The following is a 12,500-nucleotide window of genomic DNA, read 5'->3' as shown; positions in this document are numbered from 1 at the left end:
GGAAAGATGTCTGCAATATTGTGTAGGAGGCAGCAACATAAACATTCCAAAGAAAAAGATGAGCAAGAAAGCAAAATGGCTATCTGATGAGGTTCAACTGCCCAGGAAAGAAGGAAAGTGAAAAGGAGAGGGGAAAGGGAAAAGATATACCATCTGAATGCAGAATTCCAAAGAATAGCAAGGAGATGTAAGGTTTGCGTAAAAGAGAAATGCAAAGAAATAGAAGAAAACGATAGAATGGGAAAGATAAGAGATCTCTTCAAGAAAATTAGACATATCATTTCACATGCCAGTGAAGTTATGCTTAAGATTCTACAAGAGAGGCATCTGCAATGTGTGCACTGAGAATTAACAGAAGAGCAGGCTGGTTTTCAAAGAGACAGAAGAACTAGAGACCAAACTGCCAACATTCTTCAGATTATGGAGGAAGCAAGAGAGTTCTAGGAAAAAAAAAATCTGCTTCTGCTTCATTGACTCCACTAAAACCTTTGGCTGTGTGGATCACAACAAAATGCGGCAAGTCCTCAAAGAGGTGAGAGTAACAAATTTACTTGTCTCCTATGGAACCTGTATGAGGGCCAAGAGGCAGCAAGTAGAATGGAACATGGAGGAACTGAATGGTTTCAGGTTGGAAAAAGGGTATGTCACCTTTTTTATTTAACTTAACATCATGTGAAGTGCCAGGCTGGAGGAATCAAAAGCTGGAATTAAGGTTGCCGGAGAAATATCAACACTCTCAGATATGCAGATGGTACCACTCTGATGGCAGAAAGTGAAGAGAAATTAAGAAGCCTCTGGATGTGGGTGAAAGAGGAGAGTGTAGAAGCTAGTTTGCTACCTGTGGTATCAGAAAAAAATATAAGGAAATCATTAAAGAAGAATTTTAAGATGCTGCTGAAGGACAAATTGTTTACTTCTGATATGTGAAAATGTTATTAAAGTGAGTAATTATTAATAATAGTGTTCTTAAAACTGTTGTCATTGCTAAGATAGTTTTATAGAAAGCCTGTGACTGACTTGTGTATGATGGGGTGATTCTAAAAAACAAAATTGTGCAGGAAAAGGTAAAAAGGAGCAATTATGTCATAGAAATGGGGCACAGAAGGAAGAACTAATACAGAGGAAACAGGTGGTGGTGAAGGGCTAACAATGTCAGAACTTGACTCTTGTCTCGGTTGAAGAAGAAACAATATATACATCCAGAGAGGTTTAGAAGTCTACTGAACTTCTAGAAAAGTGAGAAAACTGGGGGATATGGTGGGAGAGGGATTTTTGCAAGTGTGTATAGAGTAAGATTAGGAGAGTAGGGGGAGAAGATAAGGGAGGGGATTTTAGAAGGGTGGGTGAAATAAGAAACAAGTGGGTAAAAGGAAAAGATAAGGTAGCAAGGATCGGGTTAAAAAAACAGGCTGAAAGGAAAATAGTAAAAATAAGATAGAGGGAAATTCACAAATTGCAATTATAACTATGTGAAATCTATAAGAATATGAGTCATTCCCCATTTGGTAAATCAATACAGATAGGAACAGGCAGTTGACCAAAGAAGAAATCAAAACAATTTATAGTCATATAAAAATACTCTAAATCATTATTGATTAGAGAAAGATTAAAACAACCTTGAGATATCATTTTATACCTACAGCATTTGACAAAATGATAAAAGAGCAAAGTGACAAATGTTGAAAATGTGGAAAAATTGTGAAACTAATTTATTGTTAGTGGAATTGAAAAATTGTCCAAACATTTTGGAGTGCAATCTGCACTGGCTTAATAAAAATAGAAATTCAAAATCAAGAAATTGTTATACTCCCAATAAAAAGGATCTTTCTAATTAAAATCATTGTCAAATACATATATATATATATATATATATATATATATATATATATATGTATGTATGTATGTATGTATGTATGTATGTATGTATGTATGTATAAAAGCAGGAGCATATTGATGACATTGGGCCCCAAAATTTGAAATCTTGGAAGTTAATGGCCTTTTTGGAAGTTGCTCTCTTTGTGGTGGCAAAGATTGGAAATTGAGGGGATGCCCAGCCATTGGGGAATGGCTGAACAAGTTGTGGTGTATGAATGTAATGGAATACTATTGTGCTGTAAGAAATGATGAACAGGCAGACTTCAGAAAAACCTGGAAAGACTGTCTGGACTGATGTTGAGTGAAGTGAGTAGAACCAGGAGAACACTGTACATATACAGTAACAGTCACATTGTGCAATGACTAACTTTGACTAACTTTGATAGATTTAGCCCTTCTCAGCAATGCAAGGATCTAAGACATCTCCTAAAGTCTCATGATGGAAAAAGCTATCCACACCTAGAGAAAGAACTATGTGGTTTGAATGCAGATCAAAGCATACTATTTCTCTTTTTCTTTTCCTTCTATTTTGTTTTCTGTCTAGTGATTTCTCCTATTGGTTCTAATTCATTCTTACAACATGACTAATATGAAAATATGTTTAATGGGACTGTGTATGTAAAGCCTATGTTTATAAGAATACAATTCATTCCCCAATTGATAAATGGTCAAAGGATATGAACAGGCAGTTTTCAGATGAACAAATTAAAGTCATCTGCAGTCATATGAAAAAATGCTCTAAATCACTATTGATTAGAGAAATGTAAATCAAAACAACTCTGAGGTACCACATCACACCTATCAGATTGGCCAACGTGACAAAACAGGAAAATGATAAATGTTGGAGAAGATGTGGGAAAATTGGAACACTAATGCATTGTTGGTGGAGTTGTGGAATGATCCAACCATTTTGGAGAACAATTTGGAACTATACCCAAAGGGCTATAAAACTGTGCATACCCTTTGACTCAGCAATACCACTACTAAATACTCTATCCTAAAGAGATCATACAAATGGGAAAAGGACCCACATGTACAAAAATATTAGAAATGAGGCCCTTATCAGAGACACTTGTGAAAATTCTCTCCCAGTTTTCTGCTTCCCTCCTAGTCTTGGTTGCATTGGCTTTGTTTGTGCAAAAACTCCTTAATTTAATGTAATCAAAATTACCCATTTTGAATTTCATAATGTTCTCTATTTCTTGTTTGGTCATGAATTCCCAGCAGTTTTTGTCAAATAGTGAGTTCCCTGGAACAAAGGAGGGCATCGTGCCAATGCCCAGTGCACCAGATCGCCTACCTCCCTAACACCTCATTTCCTGGTCCAGCCTTGTCCTTGTAGGCCAGCCCAGGTACCTGGAGACCACACAGACCCTCCTCCAACCACCCCATCCACATCTGCATCCTCATCATTTGTTGGCTACCAGAAAATACCTGGGGAATGCAAGTTGGTCACCCATGTGCCTGTGAGAACCAAACGGATGCAAGTTGAGGGTAGGGGTACCCAGATTCATCCCGAGAGGATCATACTTGGGCTGGGGCTGCCCCACTTTATAGGGTTTCTTAGAGTGAAGCCGGGCCCTGGCAGTGGGAAGATGAGCCCAGCAAAGACCCAGCATAGAGCAAGTAATAAACCTCAATCTGGCCAGCCTCGCAGGGTATCTGGGGCTACGTGACTGGGATGGTCCAGCTTGCACGCAGGACTTTTGCAGCCCTCAGTCCCCTGAAACACACCCATAGGGAAACACACAGGGATACATACACATACACACACATACATACATCGGCTCTCACACAACAAGGCACTCACTCCACTAGGAAAATCAACCCAACTTTGTCCCAGAGGGAGGTGGAAAGGCATGCCAGAAACATTTGGAACTCTACCAAAAGGCTACAAAATTGTGTATACCCTTTGACCAACCAAGACCATTTCTATATGTTTATCACAAGGAGATCATAAAAGTGGGAAAAGGAGACACTTGTGCAAAAATAGTTATAGCAGTTCTTTATGCGGTAGCAAGGAACTGGAAATTGAAAGTATGCTTATCAAATGGGGAATGACTGAAAAAGTTGCCGTATATGAATGTAATGCAATACTTACTGTACTCTAAGAAAAGATTAGCAGGTAAGACTTCACAAAAACTTGGAAAGACTTACACGAACTGATGCTGAGTGAAATGAGCAGAACCAGGAGAACATAGTCCACAGTAACAGACACATTGTGGGATGACTGACTTTGATAGACTTGGGCTCTTCACAGTAATGCAAAAATCTAAGACAACTCCAAAAGATTCATGATGGAAACTGCTATCCACATGCAGAGAAAGAACTATGGAGTCTGAATGCAGATAGAAGCATAATATTTGCTCTTTTTAGTTTTGTTGTTTAGTTTTATTGCTTTATTCTCATGATTCTTCCCATTAGTTCTAACTGTTGTTTACATCATGAGTAATGGGAAAATATGTTGAACATGAATGTATGTGTAGCGCCTATATCGGATTGTGATCTGTCTATGTTTGGGGGTGAAGGAGTGAGAGGGCAAGAAAATTTAAAACTCAAAATATTATGGAAGTGAATGTTTAAAACTAAAAAAAAAAGAAAGAAAAGAAAGAAAAGCATGGGAGGTATTGCTTTGGGAAGTAGCCCTGACATATGTAATTCCATTTTGGGGTTGTTTATGGGAGAGGGAGCTGAAGCAGGGGTCAACCAGACCTGGCATTGAGGGACACAATTCAGTCATGGACAGCCTGTAGCTGGGGATTTTGGGGGGAGAAGTTAGGAGATGGAGCAGAGGCAGATGTGGCCTGGCACAGAGGGTATGCAGAGAAGAGAAGGGGCAGCCACAGTGCCCTGGCATAGGAGGTCACCTTGCTCCAGATCCTCCACCTCCTCACACTTACTCTCCCAACCAGTCCTGGCATGGCGAGGCCCAGTCCTGTAGCGGTGAAGACTGCCCCCTCCCTATCTGTACAACCCCTTCCGTGTCCACGTCCACATCCCCATCCTTTGGCAGATACTTGTGTACCAGGAAAGGCAATGTCAAGGGGGTGGGTGTAAAGTAGGGCATGCCCTGGAGCCCCAAGGACCAAGCGGCCGTGGCAGAATCATCTTTGGGCTGAGTTTGTGCCACTTTAGCAGGTTTCTAGAGAGCAGCTTGGCTGTGGCATTGAGGATGAGCCTGACCAAGACTGGGAATACAGTGGGTAATTAGCCTCATTCTGGCAGCCACACAGGGTTACATAGGGCCCAGGAAAATGGGTGCATCAACCTTGGGCACAGAACTGTTGCCAGTCATCGCTCCCTTCAAACAAACACACACACACTCTCATGCACTTTTAGGAAAATCAACCCAACTTCTTCCCAGAGGGAAGTGGAAAGGCGTGCCTTCTCTTTAGAGTACTGAAGTAGAATGTCCCCTGGGCTGGGGAAGGCCCTTCCAGGTAGCCTCCAAGGTAAGGCCCTCCAGCCCTTCACTTCTGCTTTTTTTTTTTTAATGTGGCCAAGGAGGAAAGTGTCATGCTCTTGCCCTTCACCCCTTTCTCTTTCTAGTCCAGTCCTTCCCCTGAAAAAGGAGCAAAGCACTTAGCTTTTAACCAATAGACTGGAGGGCTTCATATGGGCCTTATGCCAGAGTCTCAGCCTGCCACCATGACAGCTCTTCCCTTTGCAGACAATTCCCCTTCTTCCTTCCTCCTCACCCCAGCTCTGGAGCTCCAGAGGGAGCTCACCCTCCAGCCCTTGGGGGTGGCTCGTCCTTTGGAGTTGGCTTTGAGCATTCAGAATTCCCTTTTTCCCCTTTCACTCTTGCCTAGAGGTGTGACCTTCATCTTGCTCGGGATCATGTTTATAAAGTCTTCTGTGGACTAGGGGTCCCCATCCCCGAGTGGGAGGAGCAGCTGCTCCTACTGCTTTCTAGATCCAGCATCCCATCCATCCTGCACGCCCTGTTCTAACCCTAACCATTGTAGAGCTTAAGCATGTCTTAGTTTGGAGACTTAGTTTTACAGAAAAGCAAACTGGAACTTGATAGATGTTGTGGCTTAGTAAGATCACATAGCAAGTAACAGAACTGAGCTCTGAATCCTGGTCTTTTAATGCCAAGTCAGAGCTATACATATGTTGGGGAGCTGCCATCTTGTCTTATAGGCACCAAACCCTCTACTATGAAGAAGCTTTACAAGAGCAGAAGGGCCTGAGGTTCCAACCTAGCCTCAATTATTAACCCAAATGGGATGAAATGCGGCCCCATCAGCCTTTTCCTCCAGTGACAGAGGCTCATGGCCTAGGTAAGAAGGAACATCTAACCATATTGGAGTGTGGTGTTTAAACGTTATATCTGTGAATGCCACATGTGTGAACATCTCGGTTACATTAATATCTGTTATATTTTTCAACATCATTCACTGGGGTGATTAGTAAACTACTTTCTGACACCCAAATGGCAAATCTTTTAAAAAAATTGAAATAATTTGAGAATGGTTATTACAATAATTTCATTTCCAGCAATTAGGCCTAACTCTCCTAAATATTTCAGTGTCAAATATAAATTTGTGTGTAACTTTTTGTTCATGTGCATGCGAATATGTGCACATACCTATGTATGTGCATGTGTGTTTAAGCTACGTTGGAGGCAAAAAAAAAAAAAGGAAAAGGTACAAAAAGGGATTGGACTGCTCCTCAGAAAAATGGGCCAAAAAATTATAACTGAGCAATTCATGTTTCTTTTTTGCTTCTATTTTCTCTTCCAAGGGGAAGGATCTTTGCAATAGGAAGGATAAGACACCAAAATGAATAAAAGCAAAAGGAAGCCCCACATCAATGTGGGGGCTGTAAGTCCATTTAATTCAGTAAAATCTGAGAAGTTCCACCCTCACCTGATTCTCTTCCTACATATTTGACTGTTCCTTGTCAGTCTTCTTGGCTCTAGCTTCATCTAGGTCACAATTGCCAACCCAGGGTGTACCTCCCCTCAGCACTCTGTAGGATCTCCACATTGAAGACCCAGGAATGCCAAGTACAGGCCTGCCATATCTGGCAGATTATGTTGAGATAACTGTAGGAACCAGGTTAACTTGCTTTCCTTTTTCAATTGTCTTTTTATCCCCCTGTATTTAGAAGCTAGGAGGCAGAGGTCTATTACTTTCACTCTTCCTAGCTTTCCCATTGAGTGGACTTTAAAAATCAAATGAAAGAGATGGAGGACATTCTAAACAAAACAAAAAAAAAAAGAAGAATCCAAGAAAAACCAAGAAGACTGTGAAAGGAAAGTCAACTAATTAGAACAGAGGATCCAGAATCTCAAAGAAAAAATGATACCATGAAAATTAGAATTGGGCAAGGGGAAGCCACTGAAATTATAAGAGATCAAGAAATAATTCAACCAAATATGGATAATGAAAAGAAATAAAATAGAAAATGAAATATCTTATAAGAAAAACAACCAATCTAGAGAACACATCAAAAAGAGAAAACATAAAAATAATCAGATTACTTGATAGCTATGACAATCTCAATACAATAATACAAGAAGCAATTCAAGAAAATCGTCCTGAAGCATGACAACAAAGGAGAAGATTAGAAATAGAAAAGAATCCATTGATCACTACTTAAAATAAATCCTTTGAGGAACACTCATAGGAATATTGTAGACAAATTTAGAAACACCCAGCTGAAGGAGAAAATATCAAAAGCAACAACAAAATGAAAAAAAATAATTTAAATAAGATGGTTCCACCATCACACAGGACCTAGCAGCAGACATTATAAAGGACTGGTAGTCTTGAAACATTATCCATCTAAGAGCAAAAGAACTAGGGCTCAGTCCGAAAATTTCATATGCAGCAAAGGTAAGCCTATCCCTGGATAAAAACGATAGACATTTCCTCAACTGTCAGACATACAAGATTTTATAAAACAAGCAAACAAACAAATAAACAAACAAACAAACAAATAAAAACCACAAAAAACCCCTGAACTCCCCAAACTTAAGAGACTTGACATATGAGGTCCAAGAGAAACATAAAGTACATACCAAAGAATTATTACAAAGGATTCAATAAGGACAGACTATTTCCTTTTCATATATGTAAAAGGCAAAACTTAAGTCCAAGATTATAATTAATAATTGAGTAGCTCACCTGACCTGAAAGACTGAGGTAGAACAGAAAAGAATTGACTTTGAAAAGGAAAATGATTTAGGAACAGCTAAAAAGAGTAATTATTTAATACAAATGAGGTGTAAGTGGAAGCACCAGTACAGGAGAAGGAGATGACGAACGAGGGTTTGAAATTCTGTTAACCTACTTTCATTGGGAATGAGTTTAAGAGGGAGCAATACATATATTTTGAAGGGGATAAAAGTCCTATATTTAGAAGAAATGGGATGGTGGAGAGGACCAGAGAGGGATCTCTAGAGGGCAGGGTGAGGGAATAGCTTATAGTGGGCTATAGGTGGTTCCTTAGATTTATGAGAATTGGAGGATAGGGGAGGGATCCTTGGAGGGGTGTAGGGTAAGTAATAGAAGGGGAAGGTAGTGGGTAGAAGCAAAGTAGAGGAGTCAGGAGGGATAGGAAAAAAGAGATATGCACAAATATAAATACAAAGTCAGCAGCAGAATTTGGGAAAGTACATGTCTATATAGGTATTTGTATATATGTATAGCTATAGAGAAATATATTATCACTCAATTGTAGCTTTCTGGGGGTGGGATGAGAAGGGGAGAAAAAAAGAACAAGTTAAAAAAGTTCACAGCAGAGAAGAAATGAAAACTTACAAGGAAATAAGAATGAACAACTCTTGACACAAGTTGTACTATTTGTCATACAGGCTTTCTTGAAATGAAAATGTATCATTACATATTTTGAATCCTGTCCTAGGTTCTGCTGTGCACATGACATTCTCCTTTTTTTCTTTTCATATATTGTAATTAAGATGCAATATTTAAGTTCATGATATTTTTTTCTTCTTTTCTCTATTCGGTAATTGCGTCCTTGTGTTTGAATCTACAATAAAATTCAATTAAACAAAACAGAAAAGAATACTGAGATGGGGAGCTAGAAGATCCAAAAACCTGTAAAGAATCTATCCATTTCCTGAAATGGAAAGATGATATTTGTAACCCAAGACACCTTTCTCATGAGAGAGCATATGATCCACAGGACACTGTGAGTAGAGGAATGGGAAGATTTCTAAAAGAGTCAGCCTCTCCCTGTGCTAAATGAGGGCAAGGGGCAGAGATCCTTTTCACTGAAGAAAAGAATTGCCCCTATGGGCAGGAAAGTGCATTATTTCCCCTTTAGACAAGTCTTCAAGTCTGCATAGGTTCCCTCCATCTAAACTGTTAGTAAATGAGGAATATTTCCCACTCCCATGGAAAAAAAAAACAATCTCCATCCCATGAGTCCATATGCTGTACTTTCCTACCTCTGTACCTTTGTCCATATCATTCCCTATGCCCACAATGCCCTTCCATCACTAAATCAGTAAAAATCTTCTTCATCCTTTTAGACCTCACTCAATAAATGTCACATCTTCCAAGATGGCTTGCCATAGCACCTCATTTGGAAGTAATTATTCCATCCACAGGTCTCAAACAGCACTTTGTGGACACTTCTGTGCTTGTATGTTAGAGTGGTTGACTCTAACAAGATGGGAAGCTCCTGGGGGCAGGGCCCAGGCTGTACTTACTCGATTACTTTTGTCACCGCCCAGGCTTTCCATAGAGTGGGGCTCTACTGGGTTACACTGACCATGATGAGACCTCCTGTGCTTTAGGAGGAACCTCATCTTTTGGGTTCTTGGTAAGCTGCTCCTCCCCCAGCCCTTGGATGGTGGCAGTAACTGCAGACTGCTGGCAGCCACTCTGCTTCTTCTGGCTCATCTTCCCCAGGCTCTTAATCCAAGGGCTACATCTCACAGCCCCATTTGCCCCCAGAGCTGTCTGTCCCCTCACAAGAGTCTTGGGAAGCAGTCAGTGAGATGATTGATGATTCTCAGACAGATTCTCTCCCCCCACTGCATTATAGAATCTACCTTACTTAGGACACAATTCCTGCAGACCCAGGTCCCCTTGTCCAAGCAGGATTTCTGACCAGGTGTAGTTCCCCTTCACTCTTACCCCGACCTCCTCTCCCAGCGGTCCCAACATTTCCAAGTACAGCAAAAGTGAAATGGCTTGGGAGCCTCTTCCCGTAAAAACTACTGTCCAGTCGGGACCCGCTCTCCCCACACTCATCTTTCTTTCCCCCCATTCTGAGTTCAGTGGGGTGGGCGCTAGGAGGAATGGCTTTTCTTGCCGCCTCCAGGCTCTCAGGCCAATCCAGACCCCACTTCTGAACCTCTTCCTCCATCGCTCTTTCTGCTGCTGTGCACCTCTCCTGGCTCCCAGGAAGTGCCCAGCGCGCTCACTCTGTCGCATCGTCCAGCTTCCCAGCCTGGCTCCTTGAGGCCACAGCTCTGCTCTCGGACCAGGAGCTTGGAGACCACACCAGGCAGCCCTTTCCGCCCCTACCCCACCTCACCCCCGTTTCAGAAAGGAGCGCCCCCGCCCTCGCTGCGATCCTCTGAGCTCAGAGCCTGATTTGCCCAGTGGCTGTTGAAGTTTAAAATCCGTGAGAGGGAGGGCAGTGGGGGTCAGAGGATGTAGTCGAGAACCGAAGACACGCAGGGACTGGAGCTTGGCTTTCTGGCTCACGTTTAAAGGACCCAGCTCAGCTTTCGGTTTCTTTTCCCAGAAACATCTCCGATTCTCGCTAGTAGAGCAGGCCGCCACAGCTTGCTTCTTGACCTGCCCATCCCCCATCCTACCACTCACCCTAATCGGGGACAAATTCCAGGCTCTCGCTTGGGATTCAGGCAATGCCGCCTTCAGAATCCAGATTCTTAGGAAAAGTAGGCAGAACAGACAAGGAAGGAAAGTAACCTGGAAAACCCCCTCTCCCACCTGTGGTTATGGCTCCTAAACTTCTTGAATTTCTCTACCCTCGCTGAGTCAGTTCTGAGGCACTGTGGGCGCCTCTGTTACCGCTGCTCTTGGTGCCTGCTTGCCCGACTGACGGACTGAACCAGCGAGCGAAAGAACGAACTGATGAACTGGTAAGGACAAGCTGCGGAGTGTTCAGAAACCAGCTCACCACACGAGGTTTATGTTTTTTCATCCAAAAAGTAAAGAGAGTGAACTTGGTGATTTCTGGGGACCATTTTAAGCAGGATATCCCATGATTTCAGTGAGCAGGGCGACTTTGGGTGTAAAACGTTTTATAGAATGAGGCTCTCTGGGTCTGGAGGTTGTTTTTGTCTCTGGGCCCCGGGGACCCAGGAATCTCTTCTGCCTGGGAATTGCCAAATTTGATAGAGTAAACTTCTGCAGCCTCCTGGGTTTGCAGGATGGAGTTTGTGGTTGGCAGCTGAAATATTCTAACACTGGGAAAAGCTAAGCCTCTCTTCAGTGTCTCAGCAGCTTGGTACCCGAAGGCTAGTTAGCGAGCTCCAGCATTGACCAAAGCCCGACCGGTCCTAGCTCCCTCAGGATAAAATGTCGCCCCTCCCCTCTTCTCATCTCTCCCACCCCCCAGCGGTGAGTTTATCTTTGGTTTGTTTTCCTTTCCCGTCTCTCTACTTCTAGTGTACAACCGACAGTCAAAAACATTCTGAGAGCATGACACGCCAGAATCCCAGTTGGCTGACTCTGGCCTCCAGCCCCAAGTTCTATTGAGGAAAATAAAGTCTTTTTTTCTTTCAAGGAGTAAGTTCCCTTCTCTATCTCTCAGTCTCAGGGTGTTCAATGATGAAGCCGGCTCAAGTTGATGGCCAGAAAGTCTTCTCTTTTCTCTTCTTTCTCCACCTGCTCTTGCATCAATTCCTCCTTTCTTCCCCCTGTAACTCATCCTCCTAATGGTGCAATGGATAAAGCTCCAGCCTTGGAAGCAGGAGGACCTGAGTTCAAATGTGACTTCAGACACTCGATACTTACTAGCTGTGTGACCCTGGGCAAGTCACATAACCCCGATTGCCCCCCCCAAAAAAAGATTAAGTTAGATACCTGTTGCTGCTAAAGATGTCTGAATTTTTGTGACCCCATGGACCATACTGTCCATTTCCTTCTCCAGCAGATTATGGCAAACAGAAGTCAAGTAACTTACCAAAAATCACATAGCTGGTAAGTGTCCAAGGTCTTTCTGACTCTAGGCCAGTGCTCTATTTTTGTTACTGTTGACTTTCTCCCGCTGTTAGGGAATCTTTGCCCTGTTTCCCTTTCACTGCTTGCCCCTACTTTTCCTAACATGGTGAGATTACTTCTCTCATTCTATTTTGCTGGGCCCTAGTCATGACCTACCCCCTCACTTGGATGTCTCCCAGCTTTCTCTTCTGGGCCCACTTTCCCTCCTTCCTTTGTCCACTCTCTACCACCACCACCACCATCACGTCTTAGTAGTAGTAAGGACTCATCCTCCCACTGCCCTTGCTCCTATTAGTGCTGCTGCTGTCTTGGTGAGCCGGCATTTTCTCTGCCTAGTCCCTATGCTGGAGCACTCTCCCTCCTCAGCTTCACCTGTACTCACTTCCCTGACTTCCTTTAAATCCCAACTAAAATCCTCTCATTCACTGGAAGCCTTCCCCATGCCCT

At 42.5% G+C, this 12,500-nt stretch overlaps 1 long non-coding RNA gene across 3 annotated transcripts in view; it reads right to left on the bottom strand.

The window, feature by feature from the left end:
- LOC110202053 (uncharacterized) overlaps positions 1-11,145 on the bottom strand; it is a 32,987-nt gene extending 21,842 nt beyond the window's left edge. The window contains exon 1 of one of the 3 annotated variants that reach the window (XR_013484402.1): positions 10,818-11,145. This is a non-coding gene — a long non-coding RNA (uncharacterized LOC110202053). Of the gene's footprint in view, positions 676-9,562; positions 10,556-10,817 lie in introns of those variants that run through there. The other 2 variants (XR_013484400.1, XR_013484401.1) reach the window with 2 other exon arrangements.
- Positions 11,146-12,500: the final 1,355 nt, after the last annotated feature.

The sequence above is a fragment of the Phascolarctos cinereus genome, unplaced genomic scaffold, assembly GCF_003287225.1.
Source record: "Phascolarctos cinereus isolate Bilbo 61053 unplaced genomic scaffold, phaCin_HiC Scaffold_2;HRSCAF=192, whole genome shotgun sequence".
Taxonomy (NCBI): Eukaryota; Metazoa; Chordata; class Mammalia; order Diprotodontia; family Phascolarctidae; genus Phascolarctos; species Phascolarctos cinereus.
Note: the sequence above shows the minus strand (reverse complement) of the source record. Positions and strands in the feature narration are given on the sequence as shown.